Genomic DNA, 21,019 nt, shown 5'->3' on the forward strand with positions numbered 1-21,019 from the left:
AGAAGCCGATGTAGAAGGTCAATAGCTTGTTCGGTCCAAGCCGTTTGAAGACTTGGTCAGAGCTGCCACATATAGTCAAAGGCTCGGTTGAAGGCGGCGTGACGTAGTATCGGTTACGAAAATGGCCGGCAGCTAAACCTACTCGAAGTGTGTATCGTGCGTCATGATCGGATATGGCCTAGCACACAATGATTTGAGATTTATACTGGTTTAGGCAATCATGCCCTATGTCCAGCCCTGGTGCTCGTGAGAGTTGGAGAGTTACAGGCTTTCGAGCGGAAGTTGTGAGATTTGAGAGACTATGGTTTCTGGTGTACTGGACGGAGGGCCCTCCTTTTATAGTGAAAGGGGGATCTTCTTTGCAGGGAAACTAAGGGTGTAAGGATAGAAAAGAGAGGACTCTCGACCTCGCCGGTCGGGGTCGTCAGCTTCGTCAGTTGAGTCTGCCCATCCCGTCAGTCGGAGTCTTCCGGTGACCACCCTCCAAGTCCTGCGTCGTAGAGCGAGCGTCTTCTCTTGTCCCTGTGCGTCATGCTTCATGAAGGGAGTGGTTGGCCGTGTACGACAAGTTGATCCCGAGGCTCATCCTTATCCTCCGCACCTATTCCTAGGACCCGCTAGTACGCCGGGCCTGGCCTCCCGACCAGCCTGCTGGTCGGGGAGGTGAGCACATGCAAGGTGGAGCCCAGTCGGAGTTCTCGATCGGAGCTTTGGTACGGACCCAGCCTCCGATCCTGCCCACGGTCGGGGACATGGGACCTTGGTCATCCCGACCGAGCTGTCGGTCAGGGTTGTGGGCCGAGGCAGCCCAGATGAAGTTGTCACCTCGTACCGACGGGCGCTTGTTCCAGGCGCGGCCTTGGGCTGATCAGCAAGAAGTGAGCCTGCTAGGGACCTTGAGTCCCTGGACCCGTCAAGTAGTTTTATCTCATTTTAAGTCGAGTTTAGCATAATCAACAAGGAGTCTTTATTTTCAGAGTATAAATAGGAGCAGTCATGTTTTGTAAAAGAAATAAATTATCAATCAATACAACTTTTCTCGGTACTTCACCAAAACTCTAGGAGTAAGAGTAGTGTACTTTTTCTCAGTGAATTCTTTAGCAAGTAGGGCCGCATCAGATCGATCTCCGGCTCGTTGGTAAGTTCCTATCTATCATAGGCTTTGGTTACTGGCGCATCGCTACAATCTCGTCTAGTTCAATCTATCAGTTTATCGATTTCTATCAAGTTCTTATAAGGCTGCATCGATTCTATCTCTTACTAGATCTTAATAGATTTTACAAATTATCTGGTGATAATTATAGATTTATCAGCTCTCATCTAACCTTTTTATGCAGCAATCCGATAGCCGATCTTTTCATAGATTTTCAATAGAACTGTCGAGCTATCTTTAGTCCTGGACTTTGTTGTGGGTAATCCTATCGGCTAGTTTGTTTTGTTCTAACTTTTGTTATCTCAAGCTGTCTCGGTTAGGTTCGATCCATAAATAATAATTTTAGGTCAAGTCTTACCGGTTGGATTTGCTTACCAAATAACGATAACAAGATTATGATAGTTTGATAGGAATCAATCGGCTCTTTTAGGCGATCTTGAATTTAATGATAAGCATAAATTCTAATTTAATTGGATGCATCAGTTAATTGTACTCGGTTTATCGTCCTGCTGTTAGCGCCGTCTCGATTGAGTCCGATCCGACAATGGCGACGGTAAATTTAGTTTAATTAGATGTTTGTATCTAGTTATAAAGATTTTATTCTTAATATTATTTCATCATAAACCGGCTTTACAGTCGATGCTTGAATATATGTATCGGATGTCCTAGCTGATAGCTCTTTGGAACTCTTCGGAATCCCAGCAGGTGCGTTCTTTATTATTTACTGATTAAATTTCTTTTTTCTCTTATCAATTACAAGTCAAATTGACTGGCATGCCCTGAACCTAATTTGCAGGACCTGCACTTGAGATAAGCAGAGCTCCCAGATCTTAGCGTGTCGTGCTCCGCAAGACTCACCATTCGATTATTGCGGCAACAATAGGTTACATTTTTAGAAAAAAATTTGGTGCTAGTTTCAAAATTTTCTGATTTAAAATAAATTAGTTTTTATTTTTTTAATCTAATTAAAAAATTTAATCCTTAAAAAAATACAAAACCATCTTTGAGTTTAGGTGCCAAACTTGTCTGGTTTCGACAGTTGGATGGCCCTCGTTATCCGGTTTTATTAATTAACGTTGAAAATCGGACTTTTTTAGGATAGTTCGAAGCGTAAATCGGAATTTTTCTTAAAGTAAAACTGCCCATCTTTCCAATTACTAACCTGATTAGACTCGATGTGGAATCAACTGATCTTATCTTATGCAGTAGCTCAACAGGATGAACACTATTTAACAAGATCAGGAACTGATGGCTGATCAGGACGCACGCGATGGAGGACTCTTGCTTCAGTTTTTACCAGAGGACCCGCCGGGATTACTGCGCGAAGCTTGTAATATGGGTCATCTCGGAAGTGCGTCCGCAGCATGCTCTTCCCTGGCAGCATGGCTTAGCGAGTGGCAGCGGCGACGTTGATCGATCGCCGGAACCTGGCCGCTTTGCGCGGCGGCCTGCCTCGACCGACCGCCGTGGCGACCGGACCCCCCCCCCCCCCCCCCGGCAGAATCTTTTTGGCGTAAAGCTGGTGGTCGAACGAGCGCCAGTGGAGTCTCATGCATGCTGCCTTGAACAGGGCCACTGCTGAAGCCGGCACGAAGTCTCGATGTGCTACTACACTGTGCCTTCTCTCCGCCGGTGAATGGCCAATCAGCGACTCAGCGTACGCTTGGTACTCTCGATATGATACGCTAGATACAGTGTGGAGTGCCAGCAAATGATTCCATCATGCAGCTAGATAGATGTGGTTATCAGTGAACTACTCCAGGGGGGGTACGGTGTCCAATCACCATGCACAGGTGGTTTAAGATCTGTGGGTTCAGCTACTACTCCTTAATTTAAGTGGAGAGCAAAGAGGACACATCACTCATACTGTCACGGCAACAGTTCTCGATCCATTCGAAGCCACATACTTTTTGTTGCTAAGGATGTCTCATTTTGAGGGATGATTAGGCGACAAGATGAGAGCACAGGATTGACAGGCCAGTAGGACGTGGACATGTTAATGAATAATTTACGATCCAATGCAATGCAAGACCAGTTGTGTAGCTAGCCAGCTAGATAGGGATCACTTCCGAAAGTACTTCTGCTTGCCGATATATAGGCACGTACTGGTCCTAGGTTCCATGTGCTCTTGGAAAACAAGTATGTTGAGACATGTCTATACAATCCTTAAAAAATGTTAAATCCGGGACGTACAATACACAAACCGGACATACATGAGACTACATAGAAGTACGACAACCACCAATGTATGCGCTGTATATGGCCGGCCTCTTCTTTGTTACAGTTAAATTTGTTATATTAAACTTCCTAACAGGAATGGTTTTAAGCCCTAGTGAGCTATATTAAAAATATCTCAGGAGCACGCAGTATTACCAAGACTTGTTTGGCCCCTACACCCTGATGACAGTGCATCAGAAAAGATAGCCACCAAACCCCAGCTGTAACTAGCACAACCCGACCTGTTGTACCTTCTCTATAGTCACAGTCTACAGGGGGGAAGCATCTTCATCACTCGGAAGAGCCGATCCAAGAGCTTGTATATATATAGTTCAGCACCGAGAGTCCGAGACCCATATCTTTGCGCCTCACTACAACAACATGCGGGCTTTGTGTGGTTGTGTTATCTTGCATGCCCTGTGAAGCCTAGTGGCTAGCGCGCGCACATATAGATCTCTACTCTGCCTCACATGCATCTACCCGACCAGCTTGCCATATATCCACCAGCTGCAAGATCATAGCTGCTGCATATGGAGGAGGGGAATAGGGAGGGTTCGAAGCTGGGGAGGCTGAGGAGCGCGGCGAAGCAGCAGAAGGGGAAGCTGTACATCATCAAGAAATGCATCGCCATGCTCATCTGCGGCAGCCCAAAGTATGTATAGTCAGTGGCGGAGGACGCCGAAAATTTTAGGTGTGGCGGACGGGGCTGCGGGCGGCGGCGCGCGGGCCTGCGGCGGCGGGGCGGCGGGCGCGGGAGCCTGCGGCTGCGGGACGGCGGGCGCGGGGCCTGCGGGGCGGGAGCCTGCGACTGCGGACTGGCGATGGATTACTAGATTATGTCAAATATTATACGGAAATAAAGGTTCACAATAAAAATATGGTTTAGAAGTACCTCAAATGAAGAAAAACACGTAAAGTCCGCATCAAATCAACAATTGGACCAAAGAAGCTGTCAAACAAAGAGAAATATAAATTAGTAACAAAATATTAGAGTTAAAATATTAAATGTAATACAAGATACACAATTAGAGTATAGAGTTATACCGGTATATTTATTATTAGTTGCGTCTAGGAGACTTTGGCAATTGCATATTTCTATCTTTTTTCTTCTGAAAAGCCTTCTTGATAGATTCAAGTTAAAATCAGATCAATCAATAGAAGATCATCAACATCCTTCTCGGAACATTTCCAGTCCTGGGCACCAACCGAATTCTAGTGAAGAACCACATAATTCAGCGTCTCGTACTCGAGCACTGCATATTTGGAAACAAAACTGAACGAATACAGCAGGCTGCCCCCAATTCTCTCCGTACGTCTTATGCTAACTATGAAGGAACGAGCAAACAACTCAGGAGCACATACGGCCAAAAGAAAAGGAGGAAGAATTTCTCGTTCCAGTTCTCTCTTGCATCACAATTTCTAGAAATGTTAGCATCAATAACCCAGAACGCCAAGAGCGGAAGAAGTGAAAAATTCACATCTTCCCGGGAGGTGGGAATGGCAAGGAGGTTACTTACCTTGGTCTTGACGCATCCGCGGCGGGCGGGGGCGGGGCGGGGGCGGGGGCGCGGGGGCGCGGGGCCGCGGGCGGCGGCCGGCGGCCGGCGGCGTGCGGGGCGGGGCTGCGGGCGGCGGGGGCGGGGGCGCGGGGGCGGGGTCTGCGGTCGGCGGGCGGGCGGGGGCGGGGGTGCGGGAGGCTGCAGGCGGCGGGCGGGTGGGGAATGGGATAGGGTAAAATTTTTCTGTTGTTAGGCTGGGCCGGGCCGAGGTATGGCGAACGCCATACCTCGCCACACTGGGCCCTCCGCCCCTGTGTATAGTGTATACATCATGCATTGCTTACATCCTTTCCCTCATCACCCATTTGATAACGGTACTGTTAGTAGCTCCTCGGATGTCCCGGACAGGCCATGCATGTTGAAACACTTTCTTGCTCAAATAAATGCCACAGATAATAATCAACAATAATAAATTAGGATTATTCGGCAGTCAACAGAATACATAGAGATATTAGTTGTCTTCTCTGCAAATTTAGGGGACAAAAAAAATCCAACAAATATCCAGCCAGGAGTGCTCAAAGTTGAAATAATAATAAAAACCAATTTGATTTAATCTTTAAAGATTTGTCAGTACTATTTTTTTCATTCCTCGTGGCAAACCCATCTAACTTAATTAAAGAAAACAAGTTCCATGAAACAAGGGAAAAATAATGCGTCCATATGTATGCTAATATATACACATTTCCATGCAGTTATGTACTTGGATTTTTATCAGGCCAATCAACTACATTATCTTAATGTTAGAAAACAAATAAGATTGGGACTCAATGATGACAATGCATATGATAACAATTTTCTCAATACATAAGCATATATACGGTCAGCCGAGACGGCATACTAATGTTACCTTGGAGAGCACATGTGATACTTATTAAAGATCAAAGGGTTTCCACAAGTGGAACTGGACCATATGTTGTCCTTAGCAACACTGGAGCGGTAAGCTAATAGAAGGGACACTAGTTACTTACTGGGCGTGCTTTCGTTCTGTCAATCATATTTGAAACATGCATATAGGTAAAATAAAAGGAACATTTTAAAATTTTGGTTCTATCTTTAAAATTCAACTTGAGAAATATATGAAAAACTCAGTCATGTTATCTAGATAATATCTTATATTGTGCAGGAAACACAAATATGCCCTTACTCGGAAGATCACCTATGTGCACACACAGGTCAATATAGCTACAGAATCAATTTCTAAAACAGTTAATAGCTAGAAAAGAAAAGGTTTCTAGAACAGTTGAAAAAAAATCAACTTTTCAAGGTTGCGCTCAACCACTATATTCGTCCTATGAGCTAGAGCAATGCCCAGTTCATAGATTGTCTTGCATGAGAACATTTTACAGAACACATTTTATGAAGGTATGGAGTGATCACAATATCAAATCAAGAGACATTACTCATCAATCTGTTTCAACAATGTGCATCAAACCAATTTGTTGCTCACTAGCTAGTGGTTTAGATGCTGAGCATCATTAAGATGGATATATAACTTGGTGCTTACAAGAATGTTGTATTGAGCCTCTAGGCGTTTTATATATAGTACAAGAATTGTAGGGGGAATACTGTCTCCTAGAGATATCATAGTATCATGTCAATATATATGTATATACCAATATATATACTCTAAGTCTCTTAACATTTTTTTTTTGCAAAAATATGTCTAACATTGTTAGCAACACGTGTGATTCAGGTTAGCTAATAACCACTGTCCATGTTCCCTTTATCCAAACGCAAAACTAGAAAACTGAATAAATATATAAATGGATGGAGTAAATAAAGAATTGGAAGAGATAGGAGAACATGAACCAGTAATAATCACAAATGCCATTAGAAAGTGACAAAATATTGCAGTAGTAACTAGTAATAGCCGCATCCATGCTATCTATGTTTACCGAATCCGATAACAAAAGAAAACGAGGAACATCAATAAACAATAATCATGAAAACTAATCTTACTCAAGAATTTAATTTGAACCAATTGGAAAAAATTAAAATAGAGAGTTTTATTTGGAGCTACACATCTTGTTCCTCTGACATCATCGCGTAACACTATGTGTGTTCTGCACATATGCTGCCATTTAAAAATAATGTGATATACACTAATATCCAGCTTGTCGTATCACAAAAATATGTGCAGGTCATAGATGAACACAAAAGGACATCAACACTACTAGCAATCGTCTCCTAAGATCAACCCTATTCTCCCTCAAGCTTGAAACAGACATGATTTTATATACCAGAGAGGAGAGAAGAACAAGCTATAATTAACATGAATGGCATATATATGATGGAAGATATATGGAAATCAAGAAACCGGCGGAGAAAGGAAACTCGATGAAAGTACAATGATAATAACAGCATTATGTATCATCTTATACGAGTATATATGTTGAAGACAAGAATTACCAACAACGAATGTAGTATGTGCATGTGTATATGTGTTCCCTGCCCTGGATTTACAAAAGTGTATAATGCTTGATAAGGTTAATGAAGGGTGTTTGCGTACGTCACGGACCCCATAACCCCAACGTGCCACAAGCAAAAAGTTTTATTTGCTGGGGACAAATCCACATGGCATTGTAGCACACCTGGACATTATATGTTGCATCAGATCAGACAACACATGGCATTACGGTGGATTTTTGAAGCCCTTAATTTTCTCCAAAATGAGAGTTTTAGATTAAAAATGCAGAGTCAAAATAAGCCAAAATGTGTTCATTCTTCAAGAGTTAAAATTGCTATGTTGAAAAATAGAGAAAATCTATTGCATGGATTGTGTGATCATCTCATAGTATAGATTTAATTGAATTTGTATCAAGCTTTAAATTAACTGAATTCGGAATTTAAGATTCTAATGAACTAGTAGTTTGTTTGGCATATGAGCGTTCTGGGGTTCATCATAGACTGGTCTGCTTGTTTCATCAGAAATATTCATCAGGAGATTAAAGGATGAATTTAGGGAGCAAGCGGGAAGAAAAGTAGAAAAGAAACAATTATTAAATATAATCAATTTCTAGTCCATAATGCAAGGTTCTTCATAATATGCATCTCTTTGATCGTGTTCTATCCATTCTAACCATGCGCAATCCGATAGCGAGGACTTTGCTTGTGCCTCAAGATAACTTCTTTGCCTTCATATGTCCACTTATCTAAATATTTGTGTCACCCCACCCGCCACTCTCCCCGCCCCCACCCCAGTCCAACATTATTTATATGTGGCCTTTTTGACGGATCACCATAATTCCAGGAAAGTTCTCATCTAGTTTGATACTATTTCAGATATAATACTTTTTTAAGGATAGTGGGTTTACATTCCAAGCTCCACATAAAGCCTTCCACTTTTATAGATGAGTAAAATAGGTCGAAAGTAATCTAATATAGGTTTCAGTGACTTCTTTAGATATTAGTTTTTCCACATAAAACCATTATGGGTTATTTTATTTTGCTTATTCATTACTGCTTGTCTAATCTTCCACGATAAAAATGTAGCCAATCACAACTTGACATTTATTGCTAAACACTTGAGATAGAATAATTGAGTACATGGATGGTTGTTAAAGGGCAGCACTTATTTCTTAGTATCCTGTGTTCTGGACTTACTCGAGGACGAGCAAGGTTTAATCATTGGGTCTGTTGACGTATTATTTGCATACGCTTTTAGCCCAATATTTTCTGAATATTAGCTTGAGTATTATACAAATATTTTTTATTATGCATGACACTCTCGATCTTTTTCACTTTTGTTTCATCTTTAGTCCATGTTCTAAGGTTGCTAAAAAATAGCTCAAAATGGTGTGATTTGTGCAAAGCCCATCTGAAAGCAAGAGCTCGAGAGAGAGGAAGCGGAAAGGAAGCGGAAAGGACCCTATGTGGGCCAAAGCTGACACACATGGGAGTCTCAAGCCAACCCACATGCAGGCCATGCCAACCATATTGTGTTCACATCAAGATATGGAAATCCAAGATATAGAAAGCTTGGATAACGAAAGTGGAGGTATAGAAAGCTAGGTTTTCTTGGGCATAAAGCGTGTAAAGATATAGATCAAGTAAAGAATAGTATATTATCTCTTGGTACCATTGTTGGAAGGTTTCTATGCGCACGACCCACATGCAAGTAACTCAGAGGCATCCAGATGGCCCAGATGCTACCATAATTAAGATTGAGTAATTTTGGAGCACTAGGAGACAAAAGGAAGGTCGGCCGATTCACTTGCTATACATAAGTTGATCGACTTACCATATTTAAGTGTTGGATGGAATTACCTTTTGTACTACTGCCTCCTCAAGTCCTTGACTCATTTTGCATCATCCATCGGAAACTTCATGAAACCGAGGGACACACACCATAGTCAGCCGAGGACTTCTACCTGTCTTCAAGTTGTCTAGGAGATAGTTTAGGCTTGATCTTATCTGGTGTGATCACACTGCATGATAGGCTGATTGCATCATGCTAGAGTTTAGGAGCCACACTACTACGAAACAGCATATCCCAAACGCCTCATCACCGCCGGTTCAAACCACACCGGCGGTGATAACCACCATCACTGCCGATTCGTAATGCAATCCGATGGTGATAAGTACGACGCGTATCACCGCCGGTTCGTAATACGATCCGGCGGTAATGCGCTCACCATCATATTATATTTTTCTCCCTCTTTTACTCTTCTCTAATCCATTCCTTTTTTCTCTCTCTTCCATCCTCTCCTCCCCGCTTCCTTTGCTTCTCTCCTCCCCGACGCCCCTCCCCTCCTCCAGTCCCCCGCCACCGCTCGTCCGCACCTCCGCTCCTCTCCTTCCTGCCACCCCACCCCTCCTCCAGTCCCCCATTGCCTCTCCGCTCTTCCCGGCCCCTCGCTCCGCTCCCTCCTGCAGCAGCGGGAGGGGCGGGTGCTACCGCAGCGGCAGTTGGAGGGAGGCTCCATGCGGCGGCGGCGGCGGCGGCGGCGGCCGAGGAGCAGCAAAAGGGGCTGCCCCGTGCGGCGGCCGGGGAGTAGCGGGATGGCGGCTGCACAGCGGGGGCCGGCACGCGGGAGGGCTGCCCGTGCGGCGGCGGCGGCCATGGAGCAACATGACGGCGGCGGTGTAGCGGGCGACGCAGCACGAGGGCGACACAACGGGAGGTCAGCAACGGTGATTTTTTTTTACTGAGCATCACCACCGATTATAGACCCGGCGGTGATAGTGACTCCTATCACCATTCACTTTAATCCAACGGACCGCAGAACCGGCGGTGAAACCTTTTTAGAACCGGCAGTGATTGGGTATCGTGGAGCAGTGCCATGTGCTTCATCGTCAGAGGTATGATCTCGGTGGTAACTAAGTTACTATGTAATGTATACTTCTTTGCTTGAGTTACTATCGATGTTGTTTGCATCTTTACTATAGTTATAGATTAATTTGGCATACTTCTTGTTATCATTGAGAATAGATCTAGTATGTCAATCATCCCCGACAACTAGACACGTGTAGGGATGTCTCCCATAGAGGGTTCTCTTAGTTCGAGCACCGTGAACCTCTTGCATAGGGCCATCATGAAAATTAATCTGATCCAAGGAATTAGTAAAACAACCATTATCAGGGGCAGACCAGAAGGCACTACTATAAAGATTACTTTGGATGCATGACATAATTGCTCTTTTGCTAGAACTACAATAAAAAGGTGTTTTTGCTCAAGTTTACATTTTCTTGTGTTATCTCATTATGTAGATGCAATGTGATCTTTCTCTTATGCAATATGCGCTGAATTATTTTAGGGCTTGCTTATCACGTTAATTAGATAGAAAATCCTAGATCAATTTTCTGTGGATTTGATATTAACCTCGGATGATTATTTTAAGAGAAAAATCTAATGTTATCATCATGTGCTTGCTGTTTACAAATCTTGTGGATACGAGGCATCGCAATCCTTCGCGGAGGGAGAACATCACTACCGATTTGTGCTTTGAACGGGTAGTGATGCTCACAAGACACCTGATCTGCCGTTCAGAAATGCATTTTTTTATGAAAAACGAATTCACATAATAAAGAACTAAAACCTGTAGTAGTCTCCCCTCCTGCATGCATGCTTTGATCTGTAGAACGTATCAAAAGTTCAAAACCCTGCGGTCATCAGCATGCATGGACTATCAATCTCCGAACCAGACCAAGTTCTCTCCAAAGACATGCTGCCATTAAGAAATGCATTTATTTCTTGGATGGGAAAACGGTTTTTTCACATAAAAAACAAATAAAGCGGCATGAGACGACCCGATCGATGGATCCGCGCGCGCTGGCCCACGAGGGCGCGCTGGCATGTCGTCGCCGTCGGCCATCCTCGTGGGTCGCGCGTGCCGCTCTGCGTCCCGCTGCCCATCTATCGGATCGGACGCGGATGGATCCCCACATCTCGCACGACCACCGATCCCGCGACGAGTGGCGCCGCAGCTAGCAACGTCGCCCCGAACGCTGACCTAACAAACCTCGACCGGGCGGGGAGCATCGATCTCTTTGCCGAAAGCTAGCTAGCTAGTCACTGTTCGCCACGGCGGGGCCCCTACCCTCCCTGGCATGCTGCCAATGCAGCAGGAGGCACGAAGTCGACCTGGTACATGACGGTTTCTGTCCGCTGAATGCTCCATCGGACTGCCATGGACGATGACACCACAATATCGTCTGACTATGCATGGCTGCCTCTTCCACTATCTGAATAGACTATGGCTTGCATCCTAATATATATAAGTGTGTGCCGTCCAGTAGACACCAGAGGTGGACAGGTGGTTTGGCATCTGTTCATGCGATTCTCTTTCAGTGGAGAGCAGAGAGGACACACACTACTCGTACTGTGCTTATTTGTGTGACTAACACGTACTAATCGATCGTTGCAGGTCACAGGTTAAGTGTCTAGAGCTGCGGGTGCATTGGATTGGCTGGGAAGCTAAGGTCTCGTGGTTCTGTTGTGCAATAGAAGCAAAGCTAGGGAGAGAGATTGCATAGAAGGTGAGTTAACTAGGGATCACTTCAGCTTGCGGTCCTTCAGGGGCGGTGTATTATCACAACCAAATTGAGGCTGGAGATGAGCTAGTAGTGATGGGGACCCTAGTCCTAGGCACCTCAGTCGGACTCTCTAAATCATTTTTAGGTTGGCACTGCGCAACCAGATTCCGACCGATCGAGGAAGGAATAAAAAAAACGGCAGCAAAAACTTGTGTTTGGAGGTAGAGTTATAGGGAAATATTCTACTTGTTTGATGGGGCAACCGTCACGAAAGTTCCAATAGTTAATAGGGGTTTAAAAAAGTACACACTTTAAGAAAGAGGTTTAAAAATTTGGAGGTGCAAATTATATTAGCGCCCCTAAGAGCTCCCTAATTTTGCACCCATTAAAAAATTAATTAAAAATGGAACTAATACTGAGAATTTGGATTCCAGTATCCCTCTTTCTGAATACGCGTATGGCTCTAAGGTTGTGGAGCAGAAGACCTATATACCTCAGTTGTCACAAACGTATTATCATATCCGCCAATCAGTAGCGCCCTAGCCTTTTTACAATTCAACTGCCCCTTTTCAGCTTCAACAACCTAGTATCGGAGGACCTAAAAGCCTAGCCAGTTACTGGATCTATTTCCTTTTTCATTTGATGCTGTTGAGTTTTGTAGACGTGGACTTAAACTCTGGTTTTCTGTAACCTCATAATATAATAAGATTAATATTAAGGATTTTGGCATTCTTGTCCCTGTTTCGAAGTCAAATGGTGATTTTGCCCTTATTTTTTCGATTGTGCGATTTTACCCCTACTTTTTGAAAATGAAGGCACCACTGAAAAAATGAGGGCAGAATTACCATTTGACTTTGAAAGAGTGTAAGAATGCCAAACCCCCTTAATATTACTACCTCCCGTCAACTTTAGTTGACATTATTTCAGGCAAGATATGTGACTTGCATCTAGCTCATTTTTGTTCGATGAAGTATCAGTTTTGATTACTGGAGGGACTATATATATAGTACAATTTTGGTATTATGAATGTACTTATGATGATTGATATATATACATATATAGTAATATAGCTTTTAGAAACTGGGAGTTGAAAATTTTGGCAGGGGTATTATTACCAAAGCAGTTTGCTCATGCTTGTTTTGTAGGCCATCCCTCCTTTAATTTTCTCGATATAAGCCCATAATTGATGCATCAGAAAAAAAAAACAAAAAAGATACAAGCCACAAAACCCAGGTGCAACTAGCCCGAACCGTCTTGTCGTTATTCCAATCTCTACAGTCTATACCGCAGCATAATAACTGGAGCTGGTTATATATATTTGAGCATCGACGAGACCCATCTTTGCATCACCGTGTGTGCAGCATCTGGGTTTGTTTGTGTTGCTGCTTGCTCTGTGAGGCTAGCCTATTCAACTAGAAAGCTCATCCGGCCGGCATGGCGGAGAGGAAGGAGACCTCGAAGCTGGGGAAGCTGCGGAGCTCCGTGAGGCAGCAGAAGGGGAAGCTTTACATCATCAAGATGTGCATCGCCATGCTCATCTGCGGCGGCCCAAATTGAGTATGCATCATGCGCGCTGCTTTCATTCCTGAACCTGTATGGATTTTAGTTTTGATCGAGTCATCAGGAAGCTGCTAAGCGCTTGCTCCCTGTATATCCCATACACACCCAGGTGCCATCATATATGCTAAACAAATATATATCAATGCAGCATCTTCACTATGAATGTGCTGCATATATATGCATATGCTAAAGCTGAACTACGACATGAGTTGTAATCCGCAGAGAATTTGCATCCCAACTGTTGATGGATCCAGTACAGTACTGAAATGATATGTCTGCACAAACTTAAATTTTAGCTAGTTCGTGTGAACTCTCCTTATTCTGATCTAATGATCAAATATGTACTTTCTCCATCTTTTGACTCAAATATGTTGGCTACAACTAAAGTAATTATTACCTGCTGCCTTAGTTATCTTTTCTCTTTAATGAAATTTGAGACTAAAGTACTTAATTGATTGAGCAATGAGCACCATGCATGCAGAATGCATACATGCATGTATATTCTTTCTCTTTCACGTTCTTCCTCAGTTAGTCCTAGTGTCCAATGTCTCTGGAATCAATCATAAAGTTATGATCAGTAACGCAATTTATCGATTGGTTCTGTGGTAGTGTCTGTTAATTTATGCTGACGTATGGGTGTAAACATAATCCTGCATATCTATATATCATACAAGTCCTAGTGGTAAGTGCTCGATGCTGAAGCCAAAACTGTTATACTATATTCACAAACTTCTAATGATTTCAGAACTAATCCCCCATTCCTTTCATGCAAAAAGTTACTTTTTTCTTTACAATCTCATAGAAAATTTATTAATTTAAACCCAAATCGAAGATTCTGAGGAATTGATTTTTTGTCTGAAGTTGTTCTCATACATATCAGTACTGGTACAGTTGGTGGGCCGGAGTTGATCCGATCCATATATATCCATAGGTCGCTTGCAAGAATAGTCTTCCAACCCTTTTCTTTCTTGTGAATTTCGTTAATATTACACAAAAATTAGCATAACATGTAAGGCAGTGTGCTGGATTTTATGTACCTTCATGTGGTTATTAAGCTGGTACCAAATACTTCCAAATTCATATTAATCAATATTTTCAGTCTTGATCCATGACCCAGATTAATTAGTAGGTAGTGCCAAATACTTCTAAATGTTCTTTCATCCAGTCCCAGCATATTTTACAACATAAGGGAAAATTAACCTATATAAAATGTTCTGATAAGTAGGAAATACATTTTTATGGCAAAAAGCAATAGATTATTGAAGACATTGCCAAAGGATTTCTTGATATATAGCTCCGGACTGGTTTCAGTCAGTTCTTACCTCTTACACTCTTCTGGCCTACACTATCTATCCTTAAGGTTTACTGTTAAATAGGCATTTAATCGCAAAATCCATTGATTCAGGGCAGTGGATGATGATACTGTAAAAGTTAGAATACATAATATTGGGTCTGAGTGAGCAAAATATATGATGAAGATGACCCCACATTTTCTAATTGACTGAAATGATAATAGAAGACTGGAGTTGAACAATATGGATGTTCGTTTAAAAAAAACAATAAGGATCGAATTCGTGGCAGAGAGGGCCAATGATAGTAAAATCTTGAATGCTGCAAATGGTTTTATGACAAGTGGTTGAAATATTGGCATTACAAAAATATTTTGGTGGCGATGAAGCCAAACAATTCTGCCACTTGTAGATGAAAATATCTTTTGTGGCGACGATGCCAAACAATGTGGTATAGGTAAGGATGGAAGCGGATCGGATACGCATGGAATCGAATTTGGATAGCACTTTTTACCATATTTTAACTCGAATACGGATACGAATTTGGATATTCTTGAATACGAATATAAAAAGGATGCCACGGATTTGGATTCGAATTCGGATATTTACTCGATATGTAGGATAAAATTTAGCTATTTTCTTTATTAATAGTTTTAAAATATAAAATTGTTATATATATATGACAATATAACAAAAATAGCTAGTCAAAAATAGCTTATTTATCAACAAATATTTTAATAAATAAATATAAAAAATAAAAATAGAAATAGAAATGTATTTTCAATAAATATATGAACATTTTTAATTAATATATAATAAAAAGTTATAAAATTAATTTCACCCATAAATAGATAACACAAGAATATTTATGAGTAAAATTAATCTTCTTATAACTTTATTATAAAAATTAATAACATTGGTTATGAAAAATAAATATGACTTTTTAAATAGTTGTACTGAAAATGGATACGGATAGTGTCGGATATTGTCAAATACGGATGTAGAATCGGATAGAGAAAAATAATGAAAATCGGATTTGGATGTATCCACTTTACTACAACATTAAATTTGAATACGGATACAGATATCCATATTGATGTTTAAGTGGATACGGATATCGGATATTTCGGATACCCCCATTCACATTCTCATCCCTAGCTATGGTTGAATCTCATTGGAACTAATAATGAGAATAATTGTCTTGATAAAGACAGTTCAATAAAAAATAATTGAACTTTTGCATGGAAACTCAACCCCTTGATCATCAACGCATACACGAAGAGCTGATTTCGAGAAAACACACATTATGAATTCCTTTCTCAGTTACTCCTGCATCACATCGATTTATACCACGTGTTTATGAGAAGTGAAAGTGTTTGACTGGCCCCAGTACTAAAGTTACCAGATAATATAACATCAGTCCCTGATCACCCTGATTCTAAACACGCCAATTAAAGCATGTGGCATGGGCGACCACCGTCCATTGTCCCCTTTGGTCGGAGCACAGCCCGGCGAGCGAGTAAAGAGAGAACAGACGACGGCGACAATTCTGTACAGAATCAAGAGGCGGGTGAGTGAAAGCGACCGGGCAACTGATAATAGTAATTATCATAGTCGTCATTAGCAAGAGCGACAAAGAGCTTCACTGTTAACTGCTGTGCTTGTCAACAGACCAATCATAGCCTGGCCCTGAAAAACGAAAAGCTGCATGCGGATGGTAGGGGCAATAATGCAATCGTACGTGTGAAAACAAATTGAACGGAGCCACAGAGACACAGGCTACGTGCCTCTATCTCCTTGTCTTTTTTCTTACGAAGTAAAAAGACCCTCTATTTCCTTGTCACGTTAACAGTTTGCTAAGGACAGGCGCACGTGCCGTGTTGAGGTGCATCACGTGGACGCGGACCCATGCATGCATCGGACGTACGTCAAACACCTTTGTCACTCTTCTGTTCAGATAATGATTGGAACGGCGACGACGACGCTGATTGGCAGTGAAACCTACCTGAGAACGACGGCAACTGTTTGTGGCTGTGCTTCTTCGACTCGCAGTTGGCCATAAACGACACGAGGCAGAGATAGAGCCCTGGGTGGATGGACACGCTCGCAACAGCACTGGATTGGTAGCCGATCGACGACCTTGCTTACATTGCGAATCCTGTGCAGTAAACGTCGTTTCACGATCGAGAGCTCTCGATCGGCATTCATGCCATTGCCGCCACAGCATCCCGAGTATTGTTAGGATGGAAGATCATGGACCTCCAGGGGCGGATCCAGTAGTATGGCGAGGTATGGCGAAGTATGGCAGTCGCCATACCTGCTCACCGGCGGAACCCCCACTCGTCGCTGTGCTGTTCCACCTGCCTGCAGCCCTGCACTGAATTTGAAACGTCCTCCTGTGGACTTTGCTCTCCGCAGATGGCCACAAGTGTTATGTGATTTTTTCTCTCGATCAAAGCACCACAGCACCAGGTATAGCAGCAGGCCAATAGCGGTGATACGACGACGGTGGCCGGCGTCCATGGTGCAGGCTGGTGCAGGGCTGCAGCTTCGTCAGCAACAGGCAGCGCACATGTAGGGTGAGGCCAAAGGTGCGTTCAATAGACTAGTGGCCTGTGCGCGGAGAGAGAGAGAGAGTGAGAGAGAGAGAGAGAGAGTGGCAAACAAGTAAAGAGGTACTAATGGAATTAGAGATTAAATTGTCTATTTTTTTCTAAATATATTTTAAGTTGACGTACTCACATTTGACTTTGGCCATTTGTAGTTGGGGACTTCAAGGGAACCTCATTAGTATACCTCATCATTTCTCGGGTCAGGCCAGGTTCGGGCTGGGCCGAATGCAACTCGACATGTTTTTCTGCTGGCCTGAGCCCAACACCCGAGCCCGCCCGACGCGAGACCCGACGGCCTGCAAGCCGGGCCGTGGGTCAAAACCAACACAGACATCTATACCTTATTTCATAGAAATGACTGTACATAATTCAATTGACATATTAAAAATTACAAACAGGGAATCCGAGAAGCGGATCACAATTCACAAATAACAAATTACAAACAATGTCACAAGCTCACGAGTCACAAGTACAACATTACATAAATAAAAATGACAAGTCTCCAACTACCTCGCAAGTTCGCGGCCTAGCCGCCCGCTTGCGACCTTGCCGCCCCCGCCCTGAACGGCGCAGCTGTAGGGGCGCACGGCACTCATGCGGCCCATGCGGAGGAGATAGAGGAAGGCAGGGGCTTGCCGCCTTGCCGGAGAGGGGAGGGGGTAGCTTGCCGGTGTTGGGAGGAGGCGGCTTGCCTGCTGCCTGCGCCCGTGCGTCGGCGGCCAGGGGATGGGGCTGCTGGGTGGGAGGACAAATGGGGAGTTAGGGTTAGAAACGTCGTTTTGATTGGGCTGGACCGTTAGGAGTTTACACTACATCAAACTGAAATTACCTTGGCGGCTACGACTTTCCTTGGTGGTGGAAATGAAGCCGCCAAGGAAAATGTGATTTTCTTGGCGATAGTGCTTAAGAGCCAAGGAAATATATATTTCTTGGTGGATAACAAAAACTGCCAAGGAATTTGCTCATTTCCTTGGCGATTTTACAGGACCGCCAAGGAAACTGAGCATTTCCTTGGCCATTTTCTTGGGCAGCCAAGGAAATGATATATTTTCTTGGCAGCTGGCAGCCAAGAAAATGCATGTCAAAGTATACTTCTTACTTATTTTCACTTAAATATATGTAAGTTTTAGTTGCCCGCACCTCTCACCCTGCTATTCCCTCTTTCTTAGGTCCCATGGCAATTTGTAGAATTTTTTGACCAAATTTAAATACTATTATAATTATTATGTGGTCATTTGAAGATAGAAATTTGTATTTTCCATAGAAGACAATTTAATTTTTCATCTATCTCCAATAAATGGGCTAGAATGGACCATATGAGTCTAATTATATTTTTTATCTAATTTTAAAATCTTATTGGAGGTACACATAGTTCGACTTTGGATTATTTTCAATAAGCACGTATAAATTTATTTAAACGGTACAAAATACCAAATCTATTCAAAAAAATCTTGGTCTTTCCTAGGCGGTTTTTGGCCGCCAAGGCAATTCCGTTTTGGTGTAGTGTTATGGGCCGCATAGAATGGGGTTTTTTTGGCCCGTCAGGCCGGCCCGCGGGCTAAAATTGCAGCCCAAGCCCGACCCAAATTTCTGGCCGGGTTAGAAAATAGGCCCGTGCCCCGGCCCGTGCACTTTTCAGGTCAGTTCGGGTCGGGTTTTTTCGGACGGGTCGGTTCGGGTTTGTCGGGTCGGGCGACCCTGATCAGGACTACTCATTAGTACTGATGCTTGATTTGTGCATGCATAAGATAGATGATGGTAGAATTATGGGATTGTTAAATCCATGCAAAAAAAATCTAGGAACGAAATTTTGTGTTCCTTATTTTTCTTAATTGTCATTTATGTTATGACAATTAACTTTGTATTGTTCGATGTCATTCTGTACTATTAGTTACGTAGTCTTGTGGCGTTTATCTTCCTTATCTGTAGGTTGCCCTCCTTTCTATGATACAAGGCGTTCTCATGAGGCAAATTCTATGACACCATATCTAATTTTAATAGTTTTACTAGCATGGTGCCCGTGCGTTACTACGAGTAATATAAATTTTATCCGGATCCACATAAGACCACCAACTTTGTCTCTTTTTATTCACTCCGTGTACAGATCGTGCCGTGATCACGTGAGGCATTTATTGTCAGGGTTTCAATTGAGATTCCGATTGATTTGGCCCGGTTCTGATTGGAATTCCGATTGATTTGGTCAGATTCTGATTGTGATGCCAATTAATTTATCCGGATTCCGATTGGGATTTTAATTAATTTAACCCTACTTTTAAATGGTTTTGGATCTTAAATCAACGTACAATCACTTGAATTCCGATTAGAACTTCGATTGACGGACCAAGAAATTATTACTTGCTTAGTAATAGTAGAGACAGAGATAGAGATTGTTTCTTGTTTTATGTGTACTTGTTACAGTGATTTGTAGTCCTAATTTGTCATAGGTGGATTTAAGTTCTGGATCCGCCAATGTGGACCTCCCGTCTTAACTATGAGTCAATTCCCTAAATACCATGAAAATTTTGATGAGTTCCTTGAGTGCCACAAAATTTTTCAAATTCCCCTCAGTCCTATGAAAACTCTGATTTATCCCTAGTATGCCATTTCTATATAACAGCAGTTAAATGGCCATGAAAAAGACTCATTTGCCTCTTAATGGAATGAAGTATATCTGGCCTTTTCTCTTACATGCCATTTCAAGTTTATATCATATGAAAAAAAACAGAGATGGAGACATTACAAATCCAAGTAAATTGATGTCTTATACTGGGAAAAAGTCAATTTCTGATATCATATGAAGGTCAATCTCTTCTGAATCCCTTGCAGCACTGGCCTTGCATCTCGTGCTAAAACGCCGCAAGTACCATGGCTGGGACATTGCGACCGCTTTTGCATCTTCATCCAGTGTGCTTCAGATCAGGGGCGAAGCTATATAGTGATTAGGGGATGCTAATGCACCTCCTAAAAATAGAAAAACAGTGATTATGTTCAGATTTTCACCATATTTGCATTCCTCGTGACTCAACTCTATCTATGCACCCACAAGTTAAGTGCACCTCTAAATTTGCTCTAGCTTCGCTACTGCTTCGTATCACAGAGAACAAGTCAAGCAGCTCGACGAAACCCAAGGTCTGCACCTGGCGGGGAGGCACTGGCATGGTGACGCAGTGAAGGTCCTGGTCTCCGCACGCGGGAGCCTCCTGGACCTGGCCGCGAGGGAGGCGGCGCCTGGCCGCCCGCGAGGACGCCGCGCCTGGACGCCCGTGGGGCTGCCGCGCCTGGACGTCCGAGGCCGCTGCGCCCACCGCGCCTGGATTGCGAGGGGCCGACGGAGGGGGCCGTCGACTCCTCGGGGCCTCGGGGGCTGATGGAGAGGGCGACGGGAGATTGTGAGAGAGGAGAGCCGGGTGGATAGAGGGGGAGGATAAGGTTCTGCAAGTGGGCCCTTTAGTCAGTGAAATAGGGGTACAAATGTTATTTCACGTGACGCCAATTCCTCTTTTAACGTTGTTCCGTTAAAATCTAACTGATCCCTGTAAATCAGAGTTTTCATGGTACCGAGGGGAATTCGGAAAATTTTGTGGCACTGAGAGAACTCATCAAAATTTTCATAGGATTGAGTGAATTGGCTCCTTAACTGTACCCGTGAGACTG

At 43.1% G+C, this 21,019-nt stretch overlaps 2 long non-coding RNA genes across 2 annotated transcripts; both read right to left on the reverse strand.

The window, feature by feature from the left end:
* Positions 1–4,120: 4,120 nt before the first annotated feature.
* Positions 4,121–4,561, reverse strand: LOC112887824. Its single transcript, XR_003227631.1, has 3 exons — positions 4,415–4,561; positions 4,263–4,319; positions 4,121–4,185 (listed from the first exon to the last, which is right to left on the reverse strand). It is a non-coding gene; the product is annotated as an uncharacterized LOC112887824 (long non-coding RNA).
* A 15,424-nt stretch (positions 4,562–19,985) lies between these two features.
* Positions 19,986–20,793, reverse strand: LOC112886978. The gene is made up of 2 exons (XR_003227468.1): positions 20,503–20,793; positions 19,986–20,326 (listed from the first exon to the last, which is right to left on the reverse strand). It is a non-coding gene; the product is annotated as an uncharacterized LOC112886978 (long non-coding RNA).
* Between the last annotated feature and the right edge of the window lie 226 nt (positions 20,794–21,019).

The sequence above is a fragment of the Panicum hallii genome, chromosome 3 (genome assembly GCF_002211085.1).
Source record: "Panicum hallii strain FIL2 chromosome 3, PHallii_v3.1, whole genome shotgun sequence".
Classification (NCBI taxonomy): Eukaryota; Viridiplantae; Streptophyta; class Magnoliopsida; order Poales; family Poaceae; genus Panicum; species Panicum hallii.